The sequence below is a fragment of the Suncus etruscus genome, chromosome 1 (genome assembly GCF_024139225.1).
Source record: "Suncus etruscus isolate mSunEtr1 chromosome 1, mSunEtr1.pri.cur, whole genome shotgun sequence".
NCBI lineage: Eukaryota > Metazoa > Chordata > Mammalia > Eulipotyphla > Soricidae > Suncus > Suncus etruscus.
Genome location: NC_064848.1, coordinates 25,122,440 through 25,134,430, shown reverse-complemented (window position 1 = coordinate 25,134,430; position 11,991 = coordinate 25,122,440). Strand labels below are relative to the sequence as shown.

At 37.9% G+C, this 11,991-nt stretch overlaps 2 non-coding genes across 2 annotated transcripts; both read right to left on the bottom strand.

The window, feature by feature from the left end:
- Positions 1-5,657: 5,657 nt before the first annotated feature.
- LOC125996651 (U6 spliceosomal RNA) lies at positions 5,658-5,764 on the bottom strand. Its single transcript, XR_007491338.1, has one exon. It is a non-coding gene; the product is annotated as a U6 spliceosomal RNA (small nuclear RNA).
- A 5,132-nt stretch (positions 5,765-10,896) lies between these two features.
- On the bottom strand, positions 10,897-11,003 carry LOC125997094 (U6 spliceosomal RNA). Its single transcript, XR_007491627.1, has one exon. It is a non-coding gene; the product is annotated as a U6 spliceosomal RNA (small nuclear RNA).
- Between the last annotated feature and the right edge of the window lie 988 nt (positions 11,004-11,991).

Sequence of the window (11,991 nt, the reverse complement as noted above, 5' to 3'; positions counted from 1 at the left end):
AAAGATTTTTCCCTCTTTAAGTTAAAGTTTAGTTCATAATATTAAATAGGTTCAATATGCCCAGATTTATTTTTATTCTAATCCAATTGGTGTTTCATTCACAGAATGTCCTTTGTCAGAACACTGGATTCCTAGAAATGTGCTTCAGGATATCCTAAAAGAAAACTAAAGGGGCCGGAGAGATAGCACAGCGGTAAGGTGTTTGCCTTAGATGCAGAAGGACAGTGGTTTGGATCCCGGCATCCCATATGGTCTCCCGAGCCTGTCAGAAGTGATTTCTGAGCATAGAGCAGGAGTAATGCCTGAGCACTGCCGGGTGTGACCCAAAAACCAAAAAAAAAAAAGAAAAGAAAAAAAGAAAAAGAAAAGAAAAGAAAAGAAAACTAAAATAACAGGATTCTTCTCTAGGTGTGATAAAATGCAAAACATAAATGATCATTAAACTAAAGGGAAGCAAAGAACATGAAAAAGTAAGAGAAGAGTTCCACAGGGAGATATAAATCAAAAACAATAAGATATCATCTCACACCACAGAGACTGGCACACATCACAAAGAACAAGAACAACCAGTGCTGGCATGGATGCCAGGGTGGTACTCTCATTCAGTGGTGGTGGGAACGTCAACTGGTCCAAGCTTTTATAAAACATTATGGATATTCCTCAAAAAATAGATATTAAGTTTCCATATGACCTAGCAATACTACTTCTAGGAATATAGCCTAGGAGTCCAAAAAGACAACATTAAAAAAAGCCCTCTTTATGCCTATGTTCATTACAGCACTACTCAAAATAGCCAAAATTTGGAAATAATCCAAGTGCCTGAGAACAGATTAGTTGATAAAGAAACTGTAGAATATCTATACAATGGAATACTATGAAGCTGTTAGGAAAAATGAAGTAATGAAATTTTCTTAAATGTGGATAAATATGAAGAGCATTATGCTGAAAAAATTGAGTCAGAAAAAGATGGATATAGAATGATCACATTCATTCTCATTCATGGGATAGAAAAAAAAGGTAATATAGATATCAATATAGACGAAAACCAGGAGGACCAGTTCATGGTAAAATGTGTGCCACAAATAGTAGGGGAGGTGCAATTAGGATAAAAAGGGGACCAATGATAGTTGGAAATGATCACTGGACAAGAATTGGGTGCTGAAAAGAGACAAAGCGATAGGAATGATGCTCTTCAATAACAATGATGCATACCACAGTGTCTAAAATAGGGGTCTCAAACTCTCGGCCTGCAGGCCATTTGCAGCCCTTCATTTTGTGGCCCACATTTTGTGGCCCGCGGCCGGCCTTCAAATATCGCAGTGTTCGTGATTATTCGCTTACTTTTTTTTTTTTTTTTTTGTGAAATCCCTTATGAGGCCCTGTCTCACCCTGACTTTGCCTCCTGCGGCACCCAGGTGAATTGAGTTTGAGACCCCTGGTCTAAAAGAAGAGAAAAGAAAGAAAAGAAAAGAGCAAGCGAAGAAGAAAAATGCCTGCTCCAATGGCAGGCAGTGAGGACAGTTAGAGGGAAACTGGGGACATTGGTGGCAGAAAATGTGCACCAATGAGGAACGTTGTACATTGGAAGACTGAAGCCCAATCATGAACAACTTTATATGTGAAAAGAAAACAACAGTTAGAACCTTGTAACCTTGTAACTTTAAAATGGTGTTTAAACAAAGTAATTTTTTTTTTTTTTTTTTTTGGTTTTTGGGCCACACCCGGCAGTGCTCAGGGGTTACTCCTGGCTGTCTGCTCAGAAATAGCTCCTGGCAGGCACGGGGGACCATATGGGACACTGGGATTCGAACCAACCACCTTTGGTCTGGATCGGCTGCTTGCAAGGCCAACGCCGCTGTGCTATCTTTCTGGGCCCTAAACAAAGTAATTTAAAAAAGAAAAAAAAAAAGGAATTTGAAGGTTATAAAACAAAGTATATTATAAAGTATATTTATATAGCAACTGAAGGTAAAATATTTTCTAGATTTCTTTCTTGGCTTTTTATCCTATGTGAATTCATTCGTTATTTCTGTAAGAACGAGTAAAATTTTGAAACTGTCTGGTTTTAGGCAAAGAATTATAGAAAAATATTATACTATATTATTAGTTAATAAATTACTATATAAAATACAAATAAAATAAAATTGATCTCCCTCCCACAAAAAAAAGGCATTGCATTCTAGTTAACAAGGGAAAAAAATAAGAAGAGTTTCTGACAGAACACCTTTCTAGAGAAAAGAACAATGCCAGGGGACCATATAAAACTGGTCTTAGCTCCGTGAAGTTAGAGAAACCAAATAGCTCCTCGAAATAGATCTTCGGCATTTGCATATAGGTCAGCCCTCCTCTTTCTCTGTCTCCTTCTAGAGATGACAGTACAAAAATGCCTAGACTGTTACTTCATACCCCTTCCTACTCCTAACCTCAAAGAAATGATCAGGTTTACTTTCAAGGCTCAGTTGACAAATCTATTGTTTTCAAGATGTTGTAGGGTTCTCAAGGACTTCCACATGAATTCTGTACTTCCTAAAATTCCATTGACATTTGATTCAATCTTTCTATTCAAAAACAAACAAAAAAAAAACCACACAACCAAAAGCAAAAGGTTTAAAAGGTAGTTTGCTTGCTAGGCTAAATGAGGTACAAATGTCTAAAATTCAATGTTTCAATAATTCTGATTGATAAGAGTAGTAAAGGGCATTGTTGATTAGTGCCAGATTCTTTTTGAGGATAGATTCTACAAAAGCTAGAGCTTTGCAAGGCTAATCTGCAGAACAGAGTACTATGTAGAAATCTTAGCAGCAAAAAAGGCACAGACTGTTTGTACCTGAACTTCCTTTACCTGCTTATGTTCTATTCTTTCTTCTCAGCAGCTGGATCCAATGGGAAGGCACAGATGCCCAGAACAGGGCAAAGCCTAAGAGTCATAATAGTCTCCTATACCAGGTATTGAGACAATGAGGGTAAGTCAAAAATGGAAAACTCCTGGGCCAGAGAGATAGCATGGAGGTAAGGCATTCGCCTTGCATGCACATGGTCGGTGGTTCGAATCCCGGCATCCCATATGGTCCTCTGAGCTGGCCAGGAACAATTTCTGAGCCTAGAGTCAGAAGTAACCCCTGAGCATTGCCAGGTGTGACCCCCCCCCAAAAAAAAAGAAAGAAAAAGAAAAAGAAAACTTTTTTATAATCATGGGTCACTATGATGCCAGATCGTTGGTCCTGATCAAATGTGTAGCATGTTCATTAGAATGGACCCTAAAGAATGCTTTAATCTAGGCACTAAATAAGGTCACAATTGAAGATTTATATAGGACCAAATCTGAGAAAATCAGCCAGCCACCAACACTGTGTTCCATTGCTTTCCTTCAGTAATTAACACTTACATGTTAATTCTAAAAAAAGGTGTGAGTAGTGGAAAACTGGAAATCTAACAGGAATAAAGAATTGGGAACCAGTGTAGTCTTAAATACCCAGAGTGAAATCTGGGAAATATCTACTATCTAATTAATATTATCAAATGTTTGAAATTTTCCATTTTTGGAAGTGAAGGTTTGACAGTTCTCTGGGTCTATTCCTAGCTCTACATTCAGAAGCGACCTCTAGCAGTCAATCATATGTAAATCTGGGGGTGGAACAGAGAGGTCAACCAAATGCAAGGCAAGCATCTTATGCCTTTCCCTATAGTTACCCTCAGGCCCAAAAACTATTGAAATTTTAAAAATTAAAACATTTCTTTATATCTAGATGTGGCATCAATTAAATATTTTTTAGGTCAAGGGCTTTAAGATTCGCAATTAATTTAAATGGTGTATGTAGCAAGAAGTATGAGGGCGTAGGTTTTACAACTTTCCAATATATTAGTTCCACATAGTAAAAATATCAACCCCCATGATCTAAGAAGAGTCATTAAAATTTGGGAGGAGGGAAAAGACAACTGGAAACTCCACTCCCTATGGCCCATTTTAACCATGTACATTTAGATACTTTTTTATTCTTACAACAAAATTGTTTTCCTGGATCACTCATAACATGGTAGACCATGTTGAATGTGTATACACACAAACACATAATTTTGACCCCTGTAGTTTCATTTGTACTTTCAAAATAACCAAAATTTCCAAAGTTTTGAATGTAAAAGCTCTATTTTTCAAATTGGACTGGTGGTAGTGGCAGGATGAATTTTTTTATATCAATACTTTTTATTTTGACCAAAGTGGATTACAAATCATTCACTGTATTTCTAACTTATTAAAAAAGATAAAGCTGAGAAGACAGTACAGAGCTTAGAATGCATGTCCTGTTTGCACTCAATGCTAGTTCGATCAGTAACATATAGTCTCCCAGGACAGATGTGTCCCTGGAGATTCTCAAGCACCACTGAGTATAAACCTGGAAGTTTCAGAGAAAATACAACTGCTTTGCATTTAAGCATCTAAGCAGTACCTCATCTTGGTCTAAACATTGAAATGTCCAATCACTAGATGAATTCAAGGAGCACTTCCCTTACCCAGTTAGTACAACTTGAGAGACCCTGATACCCACAAAAGGATAAAATATATCATGCAACATTAAAGTTAAATTACAGAAGAAAAAAAAACCAATACAAGAAATAACTTGTGGGCCTGGAGAGATAGCACAGTGGTGTTTGCCTTGCAAGCAGCCGATCCAGGACCTAAGTTGGTTGGTTCAAATCCCGGTGTCCCATATGGTCCCCCATGCCTGCCAGGAGCTATTTCTGAGCAGACAGCTAGTAGTGACCCCTGAGCACTGCCGGGTGTGGCCCAAAAACAAAAAAAAAGAAAAAGAAATAACTTGTAGGATATCACTAAATGGTAACTGGACCAATACTATTATAAAGAAATAAAGGTATGCCAGGTCCACAATTAGCAATCCATTAAAATGTCTTTTACTTCTGGTATTTGAGATTTGCTAGCTGATGAACAGAACTGTGGGTCTTTAGGAACAGATACTAATGGGACTAACAAGAGTGAGAAACAAGGATCCAGAAGATGGTTGAGCACATGCTCTGCAAGCAAGAGATCCAGGTCCAGTACCTAGTTCCTTATAGTCCTTATAGTGCATCTGTAGCTATTAGCCATTCAAGGTTGGAAATAGTCCCCTGGCATAGCTGGGTATAATTAAATAAAAAAAGGGGGCTGGAGAGATAGCATAGAGGTAAGGCGTTTCCCTTTCATGCAGAAGGATGGTGTTTCGAATCCCTGCATCCCATATGGTCCCCTGTGTCTGCCAGGGGCGATTTCTGAGCATAGAGCCAGGAGTGGCCCCTGAGTGCTGCCAGATGTGACCCAAAAACAAAAACAAAAACAAATAAATAATATAATATAATATAAAAAATTCAGAAACTAGGTGCTACTACCTCCCCCACCTCAATTTTCTAATATTTGATACCATGTATCAGTGGTCGTCAAACTATGGCCCACGGGCCACATATTGTATTTGTATCTGTTTTGTTTCTTCATTGCAAAATAAGATATATGCAGTGTGCATAAGAATTCGTTCATAAGTTTTGTTTTTACTATAGCCAGACCCTCCAATGGTCTGAGGAACAGTGAACTGGCCCCCTGTTTAAAAAGTTTGAGGACCCCTGAATGAATCTTGATAATAAATGGTGATTTTTATGTGATTCTTTTTTTTTTAAATATGGAACGCTTCACGAATTTGCGTGTCATCCTTGCGCAGGGGCCATGCTAATCTTCTCTGTATCGTTCCAATTTTAGTATATGTACTGCCAAAGCGAGCACTTTATGTGATTCTTTAAGAAAGAAGGAATCACAGATAAGTAGTTATGATCATCAAAATCAAGTGGCTTTTTGCTCATTTAATTTATAATGCATTTTGTGGTCTATAGATTAAAAATGAATGGGGTCGGAGCTGTGGTGCAAGCGGTAGGTGTTTGCCTTGCACAAGGATCCCTCAGCATCCCATATGGTCCCCCAAGCTAGGAGTGATTTCTGAGCACATAGCCAGGAGTAACCCTTGAGCTTCACTGGCCATGGCCCCAAAACAAACAAACAAAAGTATAAAAATTATTTTCACCAAAGCTGTGCACAACTGTCAGGTATATATATATATACATATACATATACATGCATATATACATATATAACATACATACACACATATACATATATATGCTTATTTAAACTCAGTTTCTTTGTTTTGGTTTTTTTTTTTTTTTTTTGGTTTTTGGGTTACACCTGGCAGCACTCAGGGGTTACTCCTGGCTCTACTCTCAGAAATCACTCCTGGCAGGCTCAGGGGACCATATGGGATGCCGGGATTCAAACCACCATCCTTCTGCATGCAAAGCAGACGCCCTATCTCCATGCTATCTTTCCGGCCCCTAAACTATTCTAATCTGAATATCTAATACCAATAAAACTCATGGTTCTATAATGAATAATAAAATGTTAGTGAGAAAACATGTAAACATATAGATTTTTTATCCCATTTTTCACAAACTACTTCAATGAGATAAAGAAGTTTAACCTTTAACATTGGGGTGTCAGCATCCTTATATACATTTTTATGAAACTTTAATAAATGATTTTACTTTTTATATGACCATAAAGTTTATATGGGCTACTGAACAATTGTTACAGTCTTTCAATAAAAATCATGTCAGAATTGATGCCTGTTTTGATTCACAGAACCACATCAATTGAGATGCAACTCATGCCAGCACTGTTCTTCCATTTACAGTCCTGTTATGCTAGACATGTGTTGACTTCCTAAATCCTGTGCACAGCAACTCTGTGATCTGGATTCACTTCCAACAGAACTGGAGATCTGTTCCTCAATTAATTCAACTGCCCGGCGAACTAGAAAATCCATGAGTTGTGTCAACTTAGTTCCTTGTACATCACTTCCCTCCTGGCCTTTCAGTTAATCTTTCATGACTTGTGCATAGTAGAAAATCTTCCTGAACCTCTCTCTTACTCTGATTGCACTGGGCATTGTCTGAAAAGAATGGCCCTCATTATTCCTCTTTGATAATTTACATTTTCATTCTAGACTCCGCAACAGCTGGCGTTTGCTTTGAGAAATGGTACAGTAAATCCTTTGGGCACACCTCCTTCTTCCTTTCCTTTCCAAAGTTTATTGTCTTTCACATTTGAAGTGGAAGACACTCCCAGTGAATTTAAATAAAGTATTTGTATAATATCTACAGTTAACAAAAACTTAAAGAATTTATTTTTAAAATGTTTTATTTAATAAGTATGATGTGTTGTGATAAGTCTTACTAAAGAAGAAAATGAAACCTCCTTTCATATATACCTATGTTATGACATATTCACACATATACTACTACATGAATAAACACTTCACTGATTTTCTATTACAAAATATTTTCAGAGGGGCCAGAGCAATGGTGCAAGCAGTAGAGCATTTGCCTTGCATGCTCTAACCTAGGACAGATCGCGGTTCAATACCCTGGCATCCCATATGGGCCCTCAAGCCAGGAGCGATTTCTGAGCACATAACCAGGAATAACCTCTGATCATCACCGGGTGTGGCCAAAAAAAAGCAAAAAAATAAATAAATAATAAAAACAATTGTTTCAGAGACATTTTCTTTCACTTTTTAAAAGCCATATCTTGGAGCCAGAATAATAGTACAGTAAGTAGTGCAGACTTTGCTGTGCAGGAGGCTAAGCCAAATTTGATTCCCCACTCTCCGTCACCTCATGTAGTTTCCAGCACCCCAAGTACTTGCAGGTATGATCTCTGACTGCAGAACTAGGAATAAACCCTGAGCACTGCCAGATGTGGCCTTCCCCCAAAAAGAATCCACACAATCTAGAAGTCTGCCTAGGTTTGAATCTGTAAAGTTGCAAGTCTTTTCTAAGTTTGCTTCCAACTCATTGTTCCAACAGCTTTATTTGTATTACTCACATTAACATATAACAATAATATGATTTTTTTTCCTGTTTATAGTTACAGTTTTCTCCCCAAAGTATTTTAAAAATGTAAGTTAGAAATATACCCGGAGAGATAGCACAGCGGCGTTTGCCTTGCAAGCAGCCGATCCAGGACCAAAGGTGGTTGGTTCGAATCCCGGTGTCCCATATGGTCCCCCGTGCCTGCCAGAAGCTATTTCTGAGCAGACAGCCAGGAGTAACCCCTGAGCACCACCGGGTGTGGCTCAAAAACAAAAACAAAAAACAAACAAACAAAAAAAAAGAAATATAGTAAATGTTAGGTCCAGAGAGATAGCATAGTGGTAGAGCATTTGCCTTGCACACAGCGAACCTGGGACAGATTCAGGTTTGACTCCTAGCATCTAATATGGTCCCCTGAGCCTGGAAGGAGTGATATCTGAGCACAGAGCCAGGAGTAACTTCTGAGTGCAGCCAGGTGTGACCCAAACCCCCACCCCCACCCCCAAAAAAATATAGTAAATGTTTACTTATCCAAAGGAAAAAAGGTAGTATTCTTTCATAACAGCATAAGAAGTTCCAAGAGGAAAAGGATTCAGTCTTGCATTTATTTTTTTAATGCATACTCTTAGCAGAGCTCACCTTTGTAAAATGCTCACAAATGGTTCTTAATAAATGTTTCCTGATTACAAGTGCCAGAGCAATATTACACTTGCCTTGCATATGGCTAACCTAGGTATCTCCAGCAATCCACAAGGTCTTCAATCCTTGCGAAGAGTGATCCCTGATTGCAGATCCAGGATAAATCTGTATCACTGCTAGGTGTGTCCCCTCAGCAAAAACCTATTATTTCCTGACTATCAAGTAGGACTTGACAATGATGTGACTGTTCCTCATTATTCTAGCCTCACTTTGTGTTATTCTTCTTTCCTTAGTAACATATCTGTTCAGTCTTCCCAGAATTCTGGGAGCTATTCTGTGATATTTATTAGTACTAGTTATATTTATTAGTTAACATGGCAACAAATTTGTGAAAATCAATTACTAAAAATTAATTATATTAAATTAATTAAAAAGTAATTTGTGAACATTAATATACTGTCCCTTCAATTAACCATTAAATGTGACATAGGCTTGAAGAGTTTAAATATATCCCCTCCTAGGATTAGATTTATAAATGAACAATTTGAAGGCAAAAGTGTCAAATAATGTTTTCAAGTTCTCAGAGAAGATAGAAGCATAATAGTATGTTCTAAACAGAGACAAAGTTTGTACATTTTATACAAAAGAAAATATGATGGATGAGGACCTCCCACGCAGTGCTCAGGGTCTTAGGTACCCTTCCTATTGATTCTCAGGGCAGTTGATCAAATCATATGCCCATGGGCCCGGAGAAATAGCACAGCGGTGTTTGCCTTGCAAGCAGCCGATCCAGGACCAAAGGTGGTTGGTTCGAATCCCGGTGTCCCATATGGTCCCCCATGCCTGCCAGGAGCTATTTCTGAGCAGACAGCCAGGAGTAACCCCTGAACACCGCCGGGTGTGGCCCAAAAACAAACAAAAAAAAAAAAACAAAAAAAAAAAATCACATGCCCAGAGTTGTAGTGCTGCTCAGGCACTGCAGTGCAGTAATCTGGTCCTGGGCCCCCAGGCTTCCAGCAATACTCAGGTTTACCAGGGCCTCATCCTGCATTAGTCAAAGACCATGTAGTACCATTTATCTAACAGAGGTAGACACATAAGGCATGTGTCTAATCTCCTATACTAGCTCTTCAGCTGACAATGAAAAATTTTAAAGAAAAAGGTGTTTATTTAATTCTTCACATCCTACCACACAAATAGAGTAATCCCTTTTTGGTATAGTACTATACCAGTTGTATTAAAATTGAGGCATGGAATCTAAACTAATTAATCTAAAATATTCATTAACTAAAAAAAAACATTTACCACTCTTTGTTTTGTTTTTGGGCCACACCCGGTGATGCTCAGGGGTTACTCCTGGATATTCACCCAGAAATGGCCCCTGGCTTGAGGAACCATATGGGACTGTACTAGGTCAGCCATATGCGAGCAGCTGTGTGCTGCGCCACCGCTCCAGCCCCATACTTTATCACTTTTTTCATCCACATAATTTCCTTGGATGTATGAGTATAAGTACTACATAATTAAGCAAATACAATGTATAGAGTTAGAGTCATTACTTAAAATAAATCTAAAAAATAAATAAAATATGAAGGAAGAAAAGAAAATTCCCAGATTCTTTAAATACGTGTTAAAATTATAGCCCAGATACAAAGAACAAACATTCCCAAATATATTAGGCCTATTGCCCTTGTCAAAAAAGATTACTCAGTAACACCCCTGAAGATACATTTGCTTTAGAAAATATGCAAAAAAGGGGGGAAGAGGTGGCGCTAGAGGTAAGGCCTTGCAAGCACTAGGGTAGGACAGACCATGGTTAGATCCCCTGGTGTCCCATATGGTCCCTCCAAGCTAGGGGTGATTTCTGAGCGCATAGCCAGGAATGACCACTGAGCGTCAAACGGGTGTGCCCCTCCCCCCAAAAAAGAAAGAAAACATGCAAAAGAGCCATTCAATTTCACCCCCTTCTCCTACATTGTTTCTTGCCCTTTGCTCAGAGAAATAGCATCACTCTCTTGGAGAATGATAGCTCTAAAGTGGTAAGTCTAAAAGCATGAACACATGATTTTTTTATTAATCATGATCATTATTGTGCATATAGTAAGAGTAAAACAAAACAAACACCGGTTGAGACTTTATATTCATTTACAGCCTCTTACAAATAAGCTCAGTGCATTGCCACATCATGTTATTATCCCAGTATCAACTAGTGGGATGACAACATTGACTTCAAACTGTGTTACTTATGTCTGAAAGAGTTACAATTGCTTAGTTCCCAGCTATTCAAGAATGACTGATGTGCCCTTGAGATTCTAGTCAAATCTTTTTTTTTTTTTTTTTTGGTTTTCTTTTAAAAATATGGAACGCTTCACGAATTTGCGTGTCATCCTTGCGCAGGTGCCATGCTAATCTTCTCTGTATCATTCCAATTTTAGTATATGTGCTGCCGAAGCGAGCGCAGATTCTAGTCAAATCTTATGTATTCTAAAATCTGTCAATATTGCCTTTTTCTTTGGAACTACAATACAAGGCTCTCCCCTTATGTCACTTCCTAAGAAACAATAAATCAATATCCCCAAAGATAGTTCTAAATTGACTTCCAGATTCTTAGATGTAAAACAAAAACAAAGGAAACAAACAACAATATAAAACCTAAAGAGTGTTTTGGCATTATATTGATTATAATGATAATGAAATAATGACCAATAGAGTTATCATACAAAATTAAGATATTTTTCTTTTTTTTTTTTGGTTTATGAAATGCAAAGACAAATTGCCCACTATTTATCTCTCTCTTTCATATACACATCCATACATACACACACACACACACACACACACACACACACACACACACACACACACACACAAAATTGACCTCTTAATTGAAAGTATGCAGGTATTAACAATATGGACCTTACCAATCCCAGCTAGCTGTGCAATTAGGCACCAAGCATGCAGTTAACATATGGCAAATAGAACACAATAGCAATGTCCATGATTTTTCATTGTTTTCCATTTTATCTTCTGACTTTAGAAATATGGGGAAAAAAAACTTGCAGAGATCTTCCTGATAATTCATTGTATTTTCTGTGCACAAATACACAATGCTGTGCTTCTGATATTCCACATAGGAATGTAATAAATATTTAAGTAGATGTTAAATTATTAGACCTGATATAAGTAATTGTGTAATATTGGTCTCTAAATTGGTTTCCTTTGGTGAAGATACATATACAGAGTGAGCTATCACACAGCAGGTACTATCTTGCATACAGTTGACCTGGGTTATCTCCAGCATTTTATATGGTCTCCTGGTCCACCAGGAGTTATCCCTGAGTGAAGAACAAGGATTGAGCCCTGAGCATAGCCAGATGTGGCCCCAAACAAACAAAAATACATGTCACTTTGATTCATAAATAAGCTATGTAAAAATATTATGACCAC